General features: G+C 38.0%; 1 pseudogene; it reads right to left on the bottom strand.

Moving 5' to 3' along the window:
- LOC127424073 (cytosolic carboxypeptidase 6-like) overlaps positions 1 to 20,516 on the bottom strand; it is a 464,974-nt pseudogene that overhangs the window by 27,738 nt on the left and 416,720 nt on the right.

Raw genomic sequence — 20,516 nt, 5'->3', positions numbered from 1 at the left:
TATTTTAAAGGGGTCATGATTTTTTTTTAATTTTTTTTATAATTGTATTCTTCCCTGAGGTCCACTTATGTCAGTAAAGTTTTTTTTGAACCAAGCTGCACTTGTACTGCTCTTAAAACGTGGCACACATCGCCAGAAACACATTAAAACAAAGACGTCCATCGAGTGCATGTTTACAAAATACCAACAATTAAATATAGCACAGATTGGTGCAAAAACAGTCAAAAGCGCAGCTGAATGAAATAGTACAGAGGTCTCCTTTTTAGAATTATAACTTAACATGCAGTCTTTTAAAAGTGGTGCGATGCATGATAATGGTAAAAACCTTTCATCTAGTGTACAAAAACATCTAAATCTAGATAGGCACATGAAGGTGTCCTGTGTAAGTCTAAGACCCCTTTGCTGTAGATGAATCTCCCATGACAGCCCAAGGTTACTATCGTAAACTAAAACACTACAAAAATGTAAAACATTTTCGTAAACTGAAATAAATCAACATAACTGGTAAAACAAACTAAACTAAAATAAAAATCATTGTAAAAAATATTTAGTTTTCGTTTTTGTTGCGATAGGTTTTTAAACCTTTAAATCCGCTATCACCTTAACATGAAGATGCCACTAGGCGGCGATAGAACCAGCAGATGGCCTTTTGCCCTCATTACATTAGCAAAGACAGAGCGAAAGGGGATCACTACAGTACATCATGGAGAGAAGCAGGTAGAAAACTAGGGTGACCAGAAGTCGGTCCCGGTTTTACGAGGTGTGTCCCGCTGTCCCGTCATTTCTCAAAAAAAAAAAAATTAATAACGTCCTGGTTTCAGCTGTTTGGCTCACTGATTTTATTTTAATTTGCAATTAAATATCCTCAACGTCCTTCTTGGTATCGTGTCTAGTATCGATTGCAGGGAAGGGAAGATATTTTATTGCATTGCACGATGATTTGACAATACTTTCGTTCTAATATTGCAGCAATCCACTCAGAATCTGTTTACTATGACAACAACTCATGCACTTGGCGCTCTGCTGCTCTGTCATCATCCAAGTCAAATTAGAAATGACCAAATGAAAATGCTTGTTCAACAAGCTGAAAGAAGCCGACCAATTTTTTTTGCACAACACATGAAAATGTTAAATAAGAGATTGCAGGTCATATTCATACAGCCATATTTTTTTATTATTATTTTTAATTTTTTTATAAATAGTACAAGCACCTTAATGTGGAAGTGTGGAATTGTATTTTAACTTAAGTTCCAATGTTGCAAATTTTGTTTAAAAATGTGTAGGTGACAAGAAATTTTAAGCACTGACAAGTCGTATTATTACACATGGAATATTACATCATATGGATAGAAAAGGCTATAATGGAATTTGTACATTTTACAAATATTTAAAATGTGGTTAAAAATTGTATAAAACACAAAAGTTCACATACTAAAAGATATTATATTGATTACATTATAATGCATATTACACACACACATACATACATAGGGTTGGGAGGGTTACTTTTGAAATGTATTCCACTACAGATTATAGAATACATGCTGTAAAATGTAATTTGTAATGTATTCCATTAGATTACTCAAGGTCAGTAACGTATTCCAAATACTTTGGATTACTTCAGCACTGGTAGATTTTTCTCACTTGTTTTGACTATAAAAACACAAAATGCACATGTTAAAAACACATTCTCTGAAAAACCTAAATATCTTATGTAGTGTTGTTTCTAAAACAACTGATCTTGTTTTTAAGGATTTTAAGATATTTTTACAGGAAAACAATGCAAAAATCATCATCATCAAGAATAAGATTTTTGCCCTAATGTCAAAGGTCTTACTAGAAAAAAGAAATGATCCAACATGAATTTTCTTGATAAAAAAAAACAATATGATTGTGCCTGGTAACGTGCATATAAAATGGCTAGAAATAGCATTTTAGCTTAGCGTTTTTGAATGTAACTATTCTAAATTGCCAATTATTTAAATTATAACTGTAGTGGAATAGTTACTTATATTTTGTATTTTAAATGCGTATTCCTGTTACTCCCCAACCCTGTATGTATGTATATATGTGTGTGTGTGTGTGTGTGTGTGTGTGTGTGTATATATATATATATATATATATATATATATATATATATATATATATATATATATATATATATATATATATATATATATATATATATATATATATATAATATAAATAAATAAAAGTTTGAGACTTTCAAAATCTGGTCACCCTTTAGAAAACGCGCTAGCCGTGTCTGGGACTTCAATTATGACACATTTGAACCTGTATTGGAATGACTGTTCATTGCGTTGCCAATGCATGATGTTAAAACAAAGAGAACAGAAACAATATATTATCTAGTAATTCTCTCTCTCAGAATTGGTATAGAGTTTTGTTTGATGTTCAGTTTTCAGAGTTACGACAAGACTTACTTTCATGCCAAATGAATTAAAAAAGGACTGTGTGGTTAAAGTTCAATAATAAAAAATAAAGCAGCATTCTTAAATCTGAATCATGTGTTTTCTTCCACTGTAATATCAGTAATAAGTTGGCCTCATTAAAATGAAAGATTTTTTAATAAGTATTTACAAACTGTAAATTTTGGTGTCCAGCTATATGTACGACCCCCACTGCACACATGTCTGATTTCCCCCATTCTATATGTATCACTTGATATAAAAAAATAAATGCAATGAAACACTGAAGCTAAACTGTAAAATATTTAAACTAAAAAAAATGAAACCCTTTTTTTTTTTTTTTTTTTAAAACTATACCCTTGTGACAGACCCTCGCTCCTCTTCACCTGTCTGACTGACTGTTAGCACCAGTGGGCGGGGCCAAGGGTGCAATGCCGAAAAATAGGAGTTGATGTCTTTTTGAAGAGGCAGTTATATGCAGATATATTTGGTCCTTGTGATGTCACAAGTTCCACAAATTCCAAACAGGCCAATTCAACAGCCTGGTTTAAATAAATGAAATTTTTCTATTAAGGAGGATTTTTCAGTTCTAAAACTGACAGTGTACTATAAAAACACAATGATCTCTTCTATGTAAAAAGATAAAGGAAAATTTGATTCCTCATGTCATGACCTCTTTAATCCTTGTACTACAGTCTCACCTACATCTACATATTCCAATGTGGTTAGCTTCCCCAGTAGCTCACCTCAAAATGTTGGATTTTGGACTCTGAAGTACGCGGTTTGAGACAAGTCAAGCATGGAAGCTAACACGTGAGACAAGAGTGTCAGAGAATAACACGAAATGACATGCTTGCTTCAGAAAATATGCTTTTTCTTATTTTTAGATTCTGTTGGTTAGGTTTAGGCATTGGTTTAGGGTAAGAATGTCTACATCCATTTTTTAAATCACTATTGGTTAGGTTTAGGTTACATTTTAAGGTTAGGGAGGCATGTTTTACTCATTAAAACCGCCATCTAATATGCTTATTTGCATAATGTTACACTTTTCTAAACATTTTTGCATTTTTGGACATGACCACATCGCATTACCAACGGTGGGTGTTGTCATGTTGCTGAAAATAGTAAATTATGCTTGCTTACAATTCTTATACACTACTGCAAATCACTGTATGCGTGAACATCCTTTAAACCAGTCTGTCTAGAGCAGTGGTTGGCAACCTTTTTGGCATGGAGTGCCATTTTTTATTTTCCTGGTCAATGATTGTGATGACACTTGCACTGCATGTGCAAGCCATTCGCACATCACAAGCCGATCAACTATTACCCCTTTTCTGTGAATTGCGCCTGCAAAATCCTAAAACTTTATTTCCAGGTTTAATTTATATTTTGAATAGACTCAGATTTTTGGAACCCCACGATGTGTGTTTATGTTTTCTCTATTAAATGTTTAATGTAATTTTGAGTGTGACCATGGTTCAAGGATGGTGTACCTGTATGCTGGGAATTCAAGGATTAATAGTGGTGTTTTCCTTATTACATCACGTTATGTTCTGAAAGCAAAAAGAAACAAATGAAACACGGAATGTAGGCTGTCATCCGCACAGCCTGACCGAAGCAAAGCGGGTGCGTTTACTCGCACGATTAACCGAAAGTGAAGCACTGCCGGCTCGTGATGCACAAATGGCTTGCACATGCTGTACGAGTCTGTTGGGTATACTGCAGTCTAGTCACATTTTAACTTTTTGTTTAGCCTCCCATTCAGATCATGAAAACATGCTGCGTGATCATGAGGAAGGATTAAATCAAGATGTAGATTTGAATGCAGGTGCAGAATTTCATATGAATAAAATAGTCTATTCCTCTCTTGCCGTTGCTGGCATGCCAGTGATTACCCCTTCGCATGCCAGTGCTGGCACACATGCCATAGGTTGCCAACTCCTGGTCTAGAGTGACCCATAAAACTTGACTATGTTTATAGTGACTTATATTTGATGTTGAAATGGATAGTTCCACCAAAAACCAATGAAAATGAATGGTGACTGTGGCTAAAAACATTCTGCTAAAAGTCTCGGAGTTGAATGACTAATTCATACAGGTTTGGAACAACATGAGTAAATGATGAATGTAAATTTTTGGGTGAACCAACCCTTTAATGGCTGCTTGCTTCCTTGTCTGATTTTAGGACACAATCCATTTAGGACTTGTGGAAAGTGTGCGACTATGCTACAATGCAATGTTTCACACTTGTATCCTCACAATGTGATTGAAACTGTGTATGTTTGTAGCGATGTGAGGGACATAAGCAGATCACTCTGCCATGAAGGAGCACATCGATCAGTGTGTCAGGCCTGGGGGAAAAGTTTAAACCACGTGGCGCTGCCCTCTGCTCCTGAGAGTGCCTGCCGGTCTTATCAGGATGTGAATGAGCAGGAAAGGGCAGACGATTCCCAGGACAGCATCTGACCTTCAATAATCCAACAACCTCACTCTTCTTCTATAATAAACAAAGTAGAGGCTGCGCTTTCTCAAACAAAGAGAGAACAAGGAGAGATTGTGTGTGGGAGACTCACCCGAGCAGAGGAAGCGCTCTGGTTGTGAACTTTAACATCGATACACATGGATACACTGATTCAGATTGTTCCTGTTGCTAAACTGGCAGATTATGGGTGCTATCAATGCAAAGGTCAGGGGTTCGATTCACAAGAAACACACATATTGAAATGTACACCTTCAGTGGACTGGATGTTGCTTTGGATAAAGTCTTATGCCAAATAAATGCATAATAACATTCTGAAAAATGCGGAGTTGAAGACCCTCTTTGCTGCTTTGATCAGCACACTTACCCTTATTTGGTTGATATACACACAATAGACCTCATTCACACTAGTGCCATCTTTTTTTTAATGTGAATGACAACGAGGCTGTGAGGGACTGACTTACCATCTCTTCAATGGGCTGTACTGCAGTTTAAAGTGTTTTTGGATCATTCCACTGACATTGATAAAATATCTGTCCAAGAACATTCAGTATACAAAGAACTCCAGACAACATGAGTTATGGAAACTCAGATGTGATCTAGAGCTTTACACAGTTCATGCCATTGAAGAGATGGCAAGTCTATACCTCACAGCCTTGTTGCCATTCCCATTAAAAATCAAAGCTGGTGCTAGCATGTATAAGATACTGTACTTTAACCCTTGTGTTTTAAAGACAGAGTATGTATGTGCCAGTGTGTTTAACTGCATTTACCTTAAGGGTTGGTTTGCACTATTGTTGGTGAAAACACAGATACAGTACAGATTGTCAAGTGTTGTAACCTCACAATTCATGCCATGGACAATAGAGAATTATTAATGGAGAATGTCAGTGAATATGTGCAACTAAAACCAAGGCCACATTTACATGTTCAACCAATTGCAAGGATCCGATTTAGGCCGCTTTCAAATGTGGCTCTAAACCCGATACGTATCTGACATCTGGTTAACTACATGTCAACACTTGTATACGATTCTCCCCAAAGTTCTGGATTTTTCATCTTTGTTACATGAAAGGCTCAAGCAAAGTTGCTGAATGCATTTAAACTCCAGCATATGAATGGATGTGGATGTTGCATTTTGTCCATGGCGTCTATATACAGTACAGTTAAGTACATGGCTACTTACTGGGTCCTGGTTCATTTGGACAATGAGTTGTTTGACAGCATGTAGAGTGGGGTGGGTCCAGGGGAAAGGATCCTGCCAATGGCGATTCAGATCGAAGCCCATCAGAGAAAACATACAAAAAAAAAAAAAAAAAAAAAAAAGAAAACCCTAAATAAAACAATTATAAAACACAAACGCCATGTCCTAACCAGGCACAACACAAGTTTACAGTGTCAAGTAACTATTGTTCTCACTGAAAGCAAAATAATGTACAAAGAGACAATACAGCCAGTAAAAACATATTTGATATTTAATATAAAGCTATGTTGACCGGAATTTTGGACCACAGAGATTTCACGTATACGTGGCTACCTAGTGTGATGCAACGGAAATGGAAAACTATTATGCTATTGACTTGAAGTGGTTAAAAGTTATTGAGTTTGAACTTCGCAGCAGTAGAGTTCAGGGTGAAAGCAGCAATGTAGTCTAGTGCAGTCGCAAGCAAACGCTGTATGCCTACCTGTCTTTCTAAGGTTTTTGTGTATACTCACCTCAAATGAGTAAGCACTGTGTGGCCACCAGAACAATGCTTATGACCCATAATTTTTCAATCTAATGAGATGATGCTGCAGTACCATTGAGTGAATTGTAATTTTTAAGTTTAAAAAGTGTAGAGAGATTCTTCATAAACGTGCATGGTGTTTATACTTGCGTACTGTTGATTGTACAGATGAACGTGGTACCTTCAGGCGTTTGGAAATTGCTCCCAATGATGAACCAGTCTTGTGGACGTCCACAGTTTTTTTTTTCTGAGGTCTTGGCTAATTTCTTTTGAATTTCCCATGATGTCAAGCAAAAAGGCACAAAGTTTGAAGGTAGGTCTTAAAATACATTCACAGGTACGCCTCCAATTAGCCAATTAGCCTATCAGAAGCTAATTGGCTAAATGCCTAAAGGCTTGACATCATTTTCTGGAATTTTCCAAGCTGCTTCAAGGCACAGTTAACTTAGTGTATATAAACTTCTGACCCACTGGAATTGTGATATAGTCAATTAATAGTGAAACAATCTGTCTGTAAATAATTGTTGGAATTACTGGAATTCTGGTGTCATGCACAAAGTAGATGTCCTAAACGACTTGCCAAAACTATAGTTTGCTAATATGAAATCTGTGGAGTGGTTAAAAAAATTTGTTTTAATGACTTCAGCCTAAGTGCATGTAAACGTCTGACTTCAACTGTATATATCAACATGCCTTTTAGTACTGTACTGTACTGTACTGTACACCAAGCAATCAAGAAACTCTTACCCTAACATATATTTTGTCATATATATATATATATATATATATATATATATATATATATATATATATATATATATATATATACAGTACTGTGCAAATGTTTTAGGCATTTAAGATGTTTCACAAAAATATTTGTCTTAAGATGGTTATTTATATCTTCAACTTTTGTGTGTAGGAAAAATACATTTTAGACTCCCAAACATTACTTTTGCAAATAGAAAAGATTAGAACAGAAGAACAAGGCGCTTTGCAAGAGATGTCATTGCCCCCACAGAGCCCCCCACTGAACATCGAGTCAGTCTGGGATTACATTAAGAGACAGAAGCAATTGAGACTAATGAGCCTAAATAGATAGAAGAACTGTGGTAAATTCTCCAAGAAGCTTGGAACATCCTATCTGCCAACAACCAAGAAAAACCGTGTCCAGGTGCACCTAGGAGAATTGGGGCTGTTTTAAAGGTAAAGGTGGCCACACCAAATATTGATTTAGCTTTTTTATGTTTACTGGACTTTGTATGATGTTAATTGATAAATGATAAACTATTTATGGCATTATTTATGAAGACATCCTCACTATGCTCACTATATATATATATACATTATGAAAATATTTTACATATTGCAAAAATAATTTACATGAGTATATGACTTTTGGACATCAGGTGTGTGCGTGTTTGGGAGATTTTCCACAGTAATTACACTATGCCCTACTCTTCAGTCAACACTACTTCACTGGGTGAAAGATAAACTGCAGGCTCAGACTTCAGATAAGAAATGTAAGGTCAATCTAATCTCATAGTCCGTTCACTGACTGATGCATATTGAACACAAAACTGGAAAGCACTTTGTTAATTGGGAAAACTCTAATATGCTTGGCTGGCTTTATGCAACTTTATGCAAGAGGAAGCACTAGTCACTGGATTTGCCAAAGTTTGCAAGGCTAAGGCCATAAAATCCTTGAAAGATTCTTAGCTTTGAATGAGGCACTATCTAACTAACAAGTTCACTAAATATCCACAAGCAGATCTGTAAATTCCACTTTGTTTTTTAAGTATGTCTGTCAAAGTAGGCTACTTATTACTTCTGGGAGAAGTTAAAATCTGATCACAAAGTCTAAACATATTTTCCACTATTTTTTGGGTGTTTTTTTCCACTGTCATGGCACTATTTGAATATTTTTTTTCCCCCACACTGGTCTATTATTGTGCTATAACATATTTTGGATAAACCCAACCCTTAAGCAACACGTAAAAAACAAGTGAACTGGTTGGTCACTTTACATGTTGCTCAGATGGTCCCTTCCTGTGGGCAGTTCTTGGCCAGAATTAACCTGCAGTGTGGACAAGTCCTTATGACATTAGTCGAAGGTCTGGCTATTTGCGAGACTAAGGTCACTCATATGTGTTCTACTAGATCTCTGTTTGTTACTCTTCTTTCCCTGAGGCAGTGTACCGATGTGGGGGAGAGATAGATGCTTCAGCCCCTGCTCGCCCCCTGCTGCTATCCTCTCTGTGTCTCTGTGACTTTGAGCTGGACCTATAGTCAATGCTTTTGCTCCCTGAACAACACTAATCCCCAGTCAGCAAGGATTGATCCCATGTCCCCTCCTGCATCTGCTTGTACTCTCTCTCTCTCTCTCTCTCTCTCTCTCTCTCTCTCTCTCTCTCTCTCTCTCTCGATGCAGAAAAACTACTGATTCAGCGCAGAGAGGAGGAGAGGGATAGATGGATCAGATCTCTAATTATGGAGCTCACTGGCTCTTGGTGAGGCAGCATCGTTAAAGTTGCTGCTGAGAGCACCTTCAGGGGTCAGTGGTGGCGATGTGCCATATGTCAACCCTGTCACCACAATTGATCCACCTCTGCAGATCTGCAGTGCCCGAGAGACGACACAAGGTGGCAGTCATGGACACAGTTTTTTCAGGCCTATGGGAAAATGCAGAGCACCAATGGCGTATTCAGAATGATTGCCACCATTATATAAAAACCAATAATGGGATTCAGAGTGAAGACAACACCTGCTGTTCATGACCTACTGCGGCCCCAGTGCAGACTTCAATGGCTGCTGCACACACACAACTATGGTATAAGATTTGATTCCAGGAAGCCCTTGGTCAGCACAAAAGGGCAACTTTTTCTCAAACAAACATACATTTATATACACTCACATTAGGAGACACATGAGAACAAAGTGTATGTGTGGATAAGCCAAGGGCAATGCACCATTCAGAATTAAATTGAGAATGACTTTCAAATTCTATTTAAATTCCTGAATTTGAAAAATTAAAATGTCAACATAAGGGTTTTTTTACACAAACAGTAGTTTGTCATAATAATTAATATTTTAAAGGCCACCCATAGAAATGTGTATTTAATTTATATCTTTCATTAAATTCAATAAATTATCTTTTTAATAAATTGCTTTATTTCTTTTTCTAAAGTGACCAGAATGTGGTGGACATTTTGTGGTGCTGTATGGCACAATTTGAATCTGTTTTGATGGCTGCATGTGTTCATTGATTTGTCAGTATTCAACTTAGTTTAGAGAGGTGTCTTATCAGTTCAGAAAAATTTATTGTGCACATCAGGAATACAGTAAATAGGTAGGTATAATTAGTCATAATGAATGATATACTTATTTATGATTTGTCAAAAAACTTGTGCTGGACTAATGAAATTCCTCTGGTTTTCTTTTAATTGTAATTTAATTGTAATTGTAAACTCCTCTTATATACAGTGTATACAGTATGTCTGTCTGTCTGTCTGTCTATCTATCTATAGTATCTATCTATGTATATATATATATATATATATATATATATATATATATATATATATATATGGTACAAAGGGGCTAAAGGCTCCTTTCTTTTTCTTTTCTCCCAAAACACTAAATAGCATCAAAAACTACCACAGGACTTTCCTAAACACCTACACCGATCAGCCATTAAAACCACCTGCCTAGTATTGTGTAGGTCCCTCTTGTGCTGCCAAAACAGCGCCAACCAGCATCTCAAAATAGCATTCTGTAATGCTGTTCTTCTCACCACAATTGTACAGAGCGGTTATCTGAGTTACTGTAGACTTTGTCAGTTTGAATCAGTCTGCCCATTCTCTGTTGACCTCTCTCATCAACAAGGCGTTTCCATTCACAGAACTGCCACTCACTGGATGCTTCTTGTTTTTGACACCATTCTGAGTAACTAATAGAGACTGTTGAGCATGAAAATTCCAGGAGATCAGCAGTTACAGAAATATTCAAACCAGCTCATCTGGCACCAACAATCATGCCACGGTCCAAATCACTCAGATACATTTTTTTTCCCCATTCTGATGGTTGATGTGAACATTAATTGAAGCTCCTGACCCATATCTGCATGATTTTATGCACTGCACTGCTGCCACACAATTGGCTGATTACATAATCGCATGGATGATTGTTGGTGCCAGACGGGCTGGTTTGAGTATTTCTGTAACTGCTGATCTCCTGAGATTTTCACACACAACAGTCTCTAGAATTTACTCAGAATGGCGCCAAAAACAAAAACAAAAAACATCCAGTGAGGGGCAGTTCTGTGGATGGAAACGTCTTGTTTATGAGAGATGTCAACAGAGAATGGCCAGACTAGTTCGAACTTACAAAGTCTACGGTAACTCAGATAACCGCTCTGTACAATTGTGGTGAGAAGAATAGCATTTAAGAATGCTATTCTGAGATGCCGGTTGGCGCTAATTGGCGGCACAAGGGGGAACTACACAACATTAGGCAGGTGGTTTTAATGTTGTGGCTGATCGGTATATTTGTCACTATGAACTACAACATTTTCCTCTTCCATGAGATCATTGCGTGTAATGTCTAAAGGTTGTTTTTATGGCAATTTGATCTAATATTTGATATTTTTTAAATTTATGTAGCTAATGAATATCCTGGAAATGATCACGTTTATTTTGAAACAAAATACTTATTTGTCATTTTTAAAAAATTTTCAAGGTGATTATATATATACACTATATTGCCAAAAGTATTTGCTCACCCATCCAAATAATTGAATTCAGCTGTTCCAATCACTTCCATGGCCACAGGTGTATAAAATGAAGCACCTAGGCATGCAGACTGCTTCTACAAACATTTGTGAAAGAATGGGCCGCTCTCAGGAGCTCAGTGAATTCCAGCGTGGTACTGTGATAGGATGCCACCTGTGCAACAAGTCCAGTCGTGAAATTTCCTCGCTACTAAATATTCCACAGTCAACTGTCAGTGGTATTATAACAAAGTGGAAGCAATTGGGAATGACAGCAACTCAGCCACAAAGTGGTAGGCCACGTAAAATGACAGAGTGGGGTCAGCGGATGCTGAGGCGCATAGTGCGCAGAGGTCGCCAACTTTCTGCAGAGTCGATCGCTACAGACCTCCAAAGTTCACGTGGCCTTCAGATTAGCTCAAGAACAGTGTGTAGAGAGCTTCATGGAATGGGTTTCCATGGCCGAGCAGCTGCATCCAAGCCATACATCACCAAGTGCAATGCAAAGCGTCGGATGCAGTGGTGTAAAGCACGCTGCCAATGGACTCTAGAGCAGTGGAGACGAGTTCTCTGGAGTGACGAATCACGCTTCTCCATCTGGCAATCTGATGGACGAGTCTGGGTTTGGCGGTTGCCAGGAGAACGGTACTTGTCTGACTGCATTGTGCCAACTGTGAAGTTTGGTGGAGGGGGAGATTATGGTGTGGGGTTGTTTTTCAGAAGCTGGGCTTGGCCCCTTAGTTCCAGTGAAAGGAACTCTGAATGCTTCAGCATACCAAGAGATTTTGGACAATTCCATGCTCCCAACTTTGTGGGAACAGTTTGGGGATGGCCCCTTCCTGTTCCAACATGACTGCGCACCAGTGCACAAAGCAAGGTCCATAAAGACATGGATGAGCGAGTTTGGTGTGGAAGAACTTGACTGGCCTGCACAGAGTCCTGACCTCAACCCGACAGAGCACTTTTGGGATGAATTAGAGCGAAGACTGCGAGCCAGGCCTTCTCGTCCAACATCAGTGTCTGACCTCACAAATGCGCTTCTGGAAGAATGGTCAAAAATTCCCATAAACACACTCCTAAACCTTGTGGAAAGCCTTCCCAGAAGAGTTGAAGCTGTTATAGCTGCAAAGGGTGGGATGACGTCATATTAAACCCTATGGATTAAGAATGGGATGTCACTTAAGTTCATATGCGTCTAAAGGCAGATGAATGAATACTTTTGGCAATATAGTGTATATATATATATATATATATATATATATATATATATATATATATATATATATATATATATATATATATAAATTCAGTAACTGTCCAATAGGTGAAAGGATAGTATTTGGGGTAAAAAGCCCCCCTGTTGCAGGGGCTAAAACCCACTAAAATTTGGCCCCAGTCACTTTAACCTCTAAAACAAGAGGAATTGTTTTTTTTAAAGGAGGGATGAGTCGAAAATAAATCTGTGATAACTGACAAAATTATGATGACCCAGAATATTCCTTTAAATACACACAAATTTTCTGATGACAATAAGAGGAATTATATATTTTTTTTTTTTGGCATGACTGGTTGGTTTCTGCTCTGGCCTGTAGTTCCCCAGGTACACACCATCAGGGTTGAGCATTGGTACATTCACATGATCACATGATCACGCAGGACCTGCACACTAGGATGCTGGCTGACCAGAAATTCGATCACACCTACAAGAAAGAAACACAAATATACACAGTAAAGTATATGAAGGATAGTTCACCCAAATAAATAAATTAAATAATCTTTTACACACCCTCATGTTGTTCCAAACCTGTATGACTATCTTTCTTCTGTGAAACACAAAATGAGTTTAGGTAAAATGTTAGTCTCAGTCACCATTCACTTTCATATTGTTTATACATACAGCACAATAAAAGTAAACTGTGACTGAAGCTGTCATTCTGCCTCGCATCTCCTTTTGTGTTGCACAGAAGAAAGAAATTCATGCAGGTTTGGAACAACATTAGGGTGAGTAAATGATGACATAATTTTTATTTTTGGTGAAACATCCCTTTAAATTTGACATTAAAACGAAGTCCATCCCAGACTTGAAAAACTGACTTTGAAAGACAAAAGCAATTGGACATAAGACGAATTAGAACATCAGCAACATACACTACATCTCCAGTCAATACAAATGGAATAGACCAGACAACAGAGAATAAAAGAGAGAGAGAGAGAGAGAGAGAGAGAGAGAGAGAGAGAGAGAGAGAGAGAGAGAGAGAGAGAGAGAGAGAGAGAGAGAGCTGAGAAAAAAAGATCATACTAATTAAAGCAACAGAATGAGAAAGAGACACAGATGGGGGGGGGGGGGGTCCATAGTGGTGGTCACTTGCATTTGCCCTGTACAGAGAGTGAATAACTGAAAGGTAAACAAGAAGCATAGAAAGAGAGAGAGCAGAGAGAGAGAGAGAGAGAGAGAGAGAGAGCAGACCCCATCTCATTCCCCCATCTTGCTCAACCCCTCACCCACTCTGTCCTGCTCATTAGTGCTAATGGAGGCATAACAAGCTCTCTAATTGAGTCAATGTGGCACACAGGCAGGCCACACTGCTATGCTATCTAATTGCTTGAAGTTCCTATATTTACTCATGCATATCGGCATGATTTGTGAGTGTGTGTTATTAAAGTGGTGGGGCAGGTGACTTTGAAGCTTCACTGACCAAACTTCACTTAAGCGTAAAAGCCCTCTTCAGGATTACAAGGCCGAACTCAGTAATTAACTGCATGAAGATTCAGGCTGAGAAGAGACAGAGCAACTACTAATCATCACATTGTGGGATATTGCTAAAATATTTGGCAAGACACAGTAGTGGTAGGCTGATATCGGGCTTTCAATGTCCAAAATCAATGTTGATATCTAGAGAGCAGGCTGACAGATAGTGTTATATACAATGTGTACACTTTATATTCAATGCAATTTAAATCAATAGTTCACACAAACATTTAAATTCTCTAATTATTTAGTCACCCTCATGTCATCCCAGATATGTATGACTTTCTTTCCTCTGCAGAGCACAAACAAGATTTTTAGAAGAATATGTCAGCTCTGTAGGTCAAGTACAACAATGTAAGTCAACAGGGTCCAAAATTTTGAACAAAAAGTTCAAAAAGCATATAAAAGCAGCACAAAAGTAGTCCATAAGACTCCAGTGGTTAAATCCATATCTTCAGAAGCTATATGATAGGTATAGGTGAGAAACAGATCAATATTTAAGTTCTTTTTTACTATAAATCTCCACTTTCAAACAGCCCTCCTTCTTCTTTTGTTTTTGCCGATTTGCATTCTTCGTGCATATCACCACTTATTGGTCAGGGAGGAGAAGTTTTAGGAAATAAAATATTGATCTGTTTCTTACATCTATTATATCGCTTCTGAAGACATGGATTTAACCACTGGAGTCTTATGGATTACTTTTTTGCTGCCTTTATGTGCTTTTTGGAGCTTCAAAGTTTTGGACCCTGTTGACTTGCCTACAAAGCTGAAATATTCTTCTACAAATCTTTGTTTGTGTTCAGCAGAAGAAAGAAAGTCACACACATCTGGGATGGCATGAGAATGAATAAATGATGAGAGAATTTTCATTTTTGGGTGAACTATCCTTTTAATGACAACAAATCAGACGTACAATTTGATAAAATAAAATAAATAAAAATTTGATTTTCTGCAAAAAACAAAACAAAAACATCTGTGGTGCTTGCCCTTGCAAAACTCACCACAACAATGCCAGGGTAATGCTATGCGGTTGCAATGTTCTGGGTGTTTTTTAGTATGTTGCTACGTGGTTGCTAGGGTCTTCTGAGTGGTTTCAAGAGTGTTATTGCTTACTGGCACAAGTCAAAACAGTCCACTCTTAGTCTTTATGATATAGTGGTCCTTAGATATGGCTCAGGTCACTCCTTCAAAGTAACCCCATGTCCAAATATGCACATTTCACTACTATATACTGTAGCATGCCAAAAGCAGAATGTCATTTAAGTAGCATGTCCAAATCTTTAGTATTCATGAAATAATATGCGAGAAATACACAGTGACCTACTACATCCACTGAGATTCTGAAGTCTGCATCAGCTGGACACTTTACTATCCCATAATGCCACGACAGCTAAGAAGTCATATTCAAAATGCTGAATTTGAAAAACATGGTGGAGAACGGCTATTCGGGTGGCTCCTTTTTTAACTATAAGCATTATATAAACCAAGAAAGCTATACCCTGTGGTTAATTAAAAGTCTTTGTTTAACAAAACCAGAGTAGATTATTTTCGCTGTTAATGTTACTACGACGTCTATTCGGGTCATGGTAAGTCTGATTGCAAACCTCTCACCAACAAACCACATTTTAGATATCTTTCATGTCCGTAGCACAAGCGTTGCAGAACAAGTTAAATGCTAAAGTTGTTCAAATCTCTAACCCTAAGTATGAGCAATAAAGATAGTGATGCTTGCCTTAGCAATCTGTCTGGCCGATATGTATCCATCTAACACACATTATTTCCTTTAAATATTTTATGGTAATATAGACAATGCAGGTGCGAAGACTTGAAAATCTCTAATATAGAACAATTAAACAATTCACCTGTGAAAAGACTGCATTGTATTGTCATCGTTTGTCAAGGACGTTCTAAGGAAAGACACGTCTCTTTGTTGTAACTCAGAGTGAAAGTAGAGTTTTGCTGCAGAATTGATGCTGTTGATAGTATTGCTTTTGAAATCTGGGCATTTTGTCAGACTGTTGTGTCAGCAAGAGTTGTGCTCCGTGACAGTTAAGGTCTTTGAATCGCCAGCTTTAAACAGATTTAGGAGTGATGCAGAGAAGGTGAGCTGACACTTCCTCTAATCTGCAGTACACTCACTGACCTTCTGTTCTTCCACTCCTCTACTGACCTTCACAGCAAAACCCAACAGAACTTAAAGGAACAATTCACATAAAAATGAAAGTTCTTCCATCATGTTGTTCCATCATGACTTTCTTTTCTTCCATGGAACACAAAAGGAGATGCTAGGCAGAATTTTTGGGGCTGACAGCCTTAGTCATCATCATTCAATTCCTTTGTATCCTTTTTTTTTTTTTTTTTTTTTTTTTTTTTTTTTTAATCAAAGTGAATGGTGACTGAGACTGAACATTCTGCATTGAAGAAAGCAATTCACATGGTTTGGAACCCTTTGAAGCACAAGAGGAAATCTTTTCTCATGAAACTAGGCCAACTCTCCATAACATTGGTTGGTGTTTTGTATTTCAACAGACTACAGGATCTCTGGAAATCAGCATGCTGTTAGAATCTGTGTATGTGTGTGTGGAGAAGAAGATGAGGTCTTACCCTGACAGATGAAGGAAGCAGGTGATTCTCCAGGGTGGACCCGGGCTGTGAGAAACACCGCCCGCTTTTCTCGCTCTTGGTTCAGATGGGCTGAAACACACACACATACATGGAAAGGTTAGTCTCAGCAGGTGGGGGTCTTGGCAGTACAGTGAATGTGTGGTCAGGAGCCATATGTCTGGGCCCTGGAGTTTCGGCCCTCAGAAATGGAGCAGGAAGTATGACAGGACAAGAGTGATAGGAAATGTCAGAGCTAATGAAGACTCCATAGGAGGACAAAACAATGATTATGAGAGCAAGGTCAAAAAAATGTTGTGGCCAGCAAAGCCCTCACATCTATTAAATTGGGCTGTCGATGTATCACGTCAATTTAGTGTGATAAATTATATAAAATTACACGTAAAATAACGCCACCTAAACCGTATGTAAATTCCGTAATAAAAGTATGTATTTTCGTACCATCAGAGCAATTCAAGCTTGAAGTACATGTAACTTTGTGTTTTTATGAACCACATCAGCAGGGGGCAGTCAACGCACCTCAACAAAACTCACAATCAGTGCAGCAAAAGAAAAAGAACCTGTCACACAGGATGTGTTCTTGACAGCTGGGCGACGCACAACAGAATGCACTGATCTCGAGACACGATTTTCAAAAGTTTCAACTACTTTTAACTTGACAACACAGCGTCCTAAAAACTCTGGGTTTATGATGCTGAAAACGAATGAGATGTTTCAAAAGCGTCTATCTTATGCATGGACCGACAATTAAAAATAGCACAGGCGGAGCTGTGAGAACAGGACAGACTGACAAACTCTATTGCAAAATGGATTATTTGATTTATTGTAATTAATTTACTATTTAAATTATTATGTATTAATTTTATTGAATTATCTTTATTTGGGGGCCATTCTCAGCAAATATTGATTTATTAATTTGAATGTCATGTAATTAATTTGATTTCAAATCTTAATCGACTGACAGCCCTACTATTAAATTAAGACTTTAATGTTGGAGTGTGTAATTGTTGTGCCTTTTGCGACACTAAACGTAATTGCAAAAATAATGGTAGTTTTCAGGTTTCACTTTTTTTTTTTTTTTTTTTAAATACGAAATAGCATTATAGACTTCAGACAAAATATAAAATGCTACAAAAGTGTAAAATAAGTCCCCTTTAAAAGTTCTTGGTGTCTAGAAAAACCCCAATTTTAAGAAGAAAATACTGTGTTTAAACGAATTTCATGCCGGTCCCTCATCATGGATGCAATAATGACTCCTAGATCTGTTTCCAGATATTGTGCCCTTTTCTCCTCTTTCACAATCTCCACAATGATATAGCGAGAAATTTAATGCACCGTAAATCAAATCAGTCCAGCTTTGTGAGCGATGCCAGTTGTGAATGAAATGGGGAATACCATTCAAGTTAATGAAAAGAAAGACTGGATGAATGCGAAATGACTGCCAACAAAAGCTACGCTTTAAAATGTCTCATATGCTTCTAGGCAGAGCGGCGAGCACATTTTAGTCTCAGAGCATTCTGTTTCTCAAGGCGGGATGCTACAGTGCTGGGGAATTAATTCAGCCTCAAAGTTTTCTTTCTTATCAGCTGTACTATTGGCTGTCCGTACAGGTACGTCAGAAAGGACTTTTTCGAATCCAGGCATGGAAATCACATGACGGCCAGGAAGGATACACAAGCAAACAAATGCAAAATAAAAATAGGTTGTTATCTCTGCCATTAGCATAAATGTAGATAAAATGTATGCTGTTTTTAAGGACAGCCTTGTCATTCACCACTGATACCCTAAAAATACTATCCAATTTGCCTTTCAACTAATATGGATGATACTATTCCATGCAGGAATAATGCTTCACGATGAAAAATGGACATGAGAAGACATCTCATGTTTTGTCTACAAAGAAAACAGGATATGTGTTTGTGTCAGGGGAATATCTATAGAATTAATAAGGCACAGTGAGCCGAGACACACACATACTGATGCCTCAGCAGTCTGAGGGATAGCAGAACACAGGTTGATCCACAAAGATATCTTCCTCACTTCCAGACTTGACCAAGAATGAAACATTAAAATACCCATATGCATTATTCAACAGACTCCTTGAATATTATATCCATCCATCACTAGCTGTAAAGACAAGCATGGCCCAATACATTATGTCTGTGGTGACTCAGGCTCCCGTGGGGCCATCCTAAGGTCTGTAAGGATTGCGAATACTGAAGGGAAATGATTAGAACTGTGCTGCGGGGAAAGAAAAAAACTTAATCCAGCCACCACTCCTCAGATCACTGTGGCATTTTCTCTCTTAAAACAGTTCAAGAAAACCTGTCAGTCCAGATTCTCAGAGGTGACTTTTACCAGGAGCAAGAGGGACTACATGTACACAAATTTACAATAACCATAGCTAACCATCTGCCAACAGTCACCACAGCTATTGCTACTACGATTAAACTGTGTTAACTTGGCATTCGTCACCACTGTCATCACAAAAAGAAATGATAAAAACACTAGTTTCAGTCCTGGTACACTCCTGTGATAAGAACAAAATTCATATTTTCAGCTTTAAACAACATGACTAAGATTCTGAAAGCAGTGTATGAAGGAGATCCCGTATTGATTTTTACGATTTTACAGTCATAACAACAGCAGTTGTGACATTTTGGTAAAAAACATGGCTGCCCTGCTACATTTTTGTAAGGGTAACTTCAATCCTTTCAAAGGAGTCACTGCACTGGGTGTAGCAGGAAACCACACCACACTGAACAGATGATTATCTGTCATGTAAAGCAACTGTTACCACATGGATGTGTGCACACACACACACACACACACACAGCCCTCCCATGGGACTGGCTTGTCTTGAATGGCTGGCCAATAATAGATCACGGCCTCTCTCGCTGTGTCCTAAACGACTGCAGTGATCGTTGAGCTCATTGCTATGTACATAAGCCTAATATCTTATTGATCTCATCTGGGTTTGTGCTGAGCTTCAGGAAATGCTGATTGCCGCTATGCAACATTCACCCATATACAGTATATTCTAATCGGCTTCCTAGGGGGCTGAAAATACTTGAGCATGGGTCGCAATCATAAAACATTAGTTGAATTTTAAGGGAAAATTCCCCTTGCTAGCGCTCTCTCTCTCTCTCTCTGTCCTTCACAGAGATGAATGGCTTTGCCATTCAGAAATCTCAGTGGAAAGGCTATGGTGTTTGTTGTAAATGTGAGTGCTTGCGTTTCACCAGGCACTGGCACTCTCAGGGGTGTGAGAGTCCATCAGTTATAAATCCCACCTTGAGCCTGACCCACTGCAACATGTCAATGGATGTAAAACAATGGAGCATTGGGCACAAAAATGTTGCAGGCAAACGCTATACCTAGGGGCCATTCTGTCATGGTTTTATGTGTTTTTGTTCATGTTTTGTGTTAATGTCTTTTATTTTGGAAGTTTAGTTCCCGTTTTATAGTCATGTGTTCCATGTCGTGTTATTTCCTGTTTCCCTGCCATGTCATGTGATTCCCTGTTTCATGTCATGTTGTCCCCTGGTCATGTGATTTCATGTTTCCCTCCATGTTCATGTGTCTTGCTTTCATTGGTTTATTGGTCTTGTTACCTTGTTATCAGTTCTGTCTTGTCATTGGTTATCATTGTCATGTTTCTCCCTTGTCCATGTATTTACACCTCATGTTTGCCATTGTCCATTGTCAGGTATTGTGTTTATGTAACATTGTTTTGAAGTCAAGT

This window comes from Myxocyprinus asiaticus, chromosome 33 (genome assembly GCF_019703515.2).
Source record: "Myxocyprinus asiaticus isolate MX2 ecotype Aquarium Trade chromosome 33, UBuf_Myxa_2, whole genome shotgun sequence".
In the NCBI taxonomy this organism is placed as follows: Eukaryota; Metazoa; Chordata; class Actinopteri; order Cypriniformes; family Catostomidae; genus Myxocyprinus; species Myxocyprinus asiaticus.
Note: the sequence above shows the minus strand (reverse complement) of the source record. Positions and strands in the feature narration are given on the sequence as shown.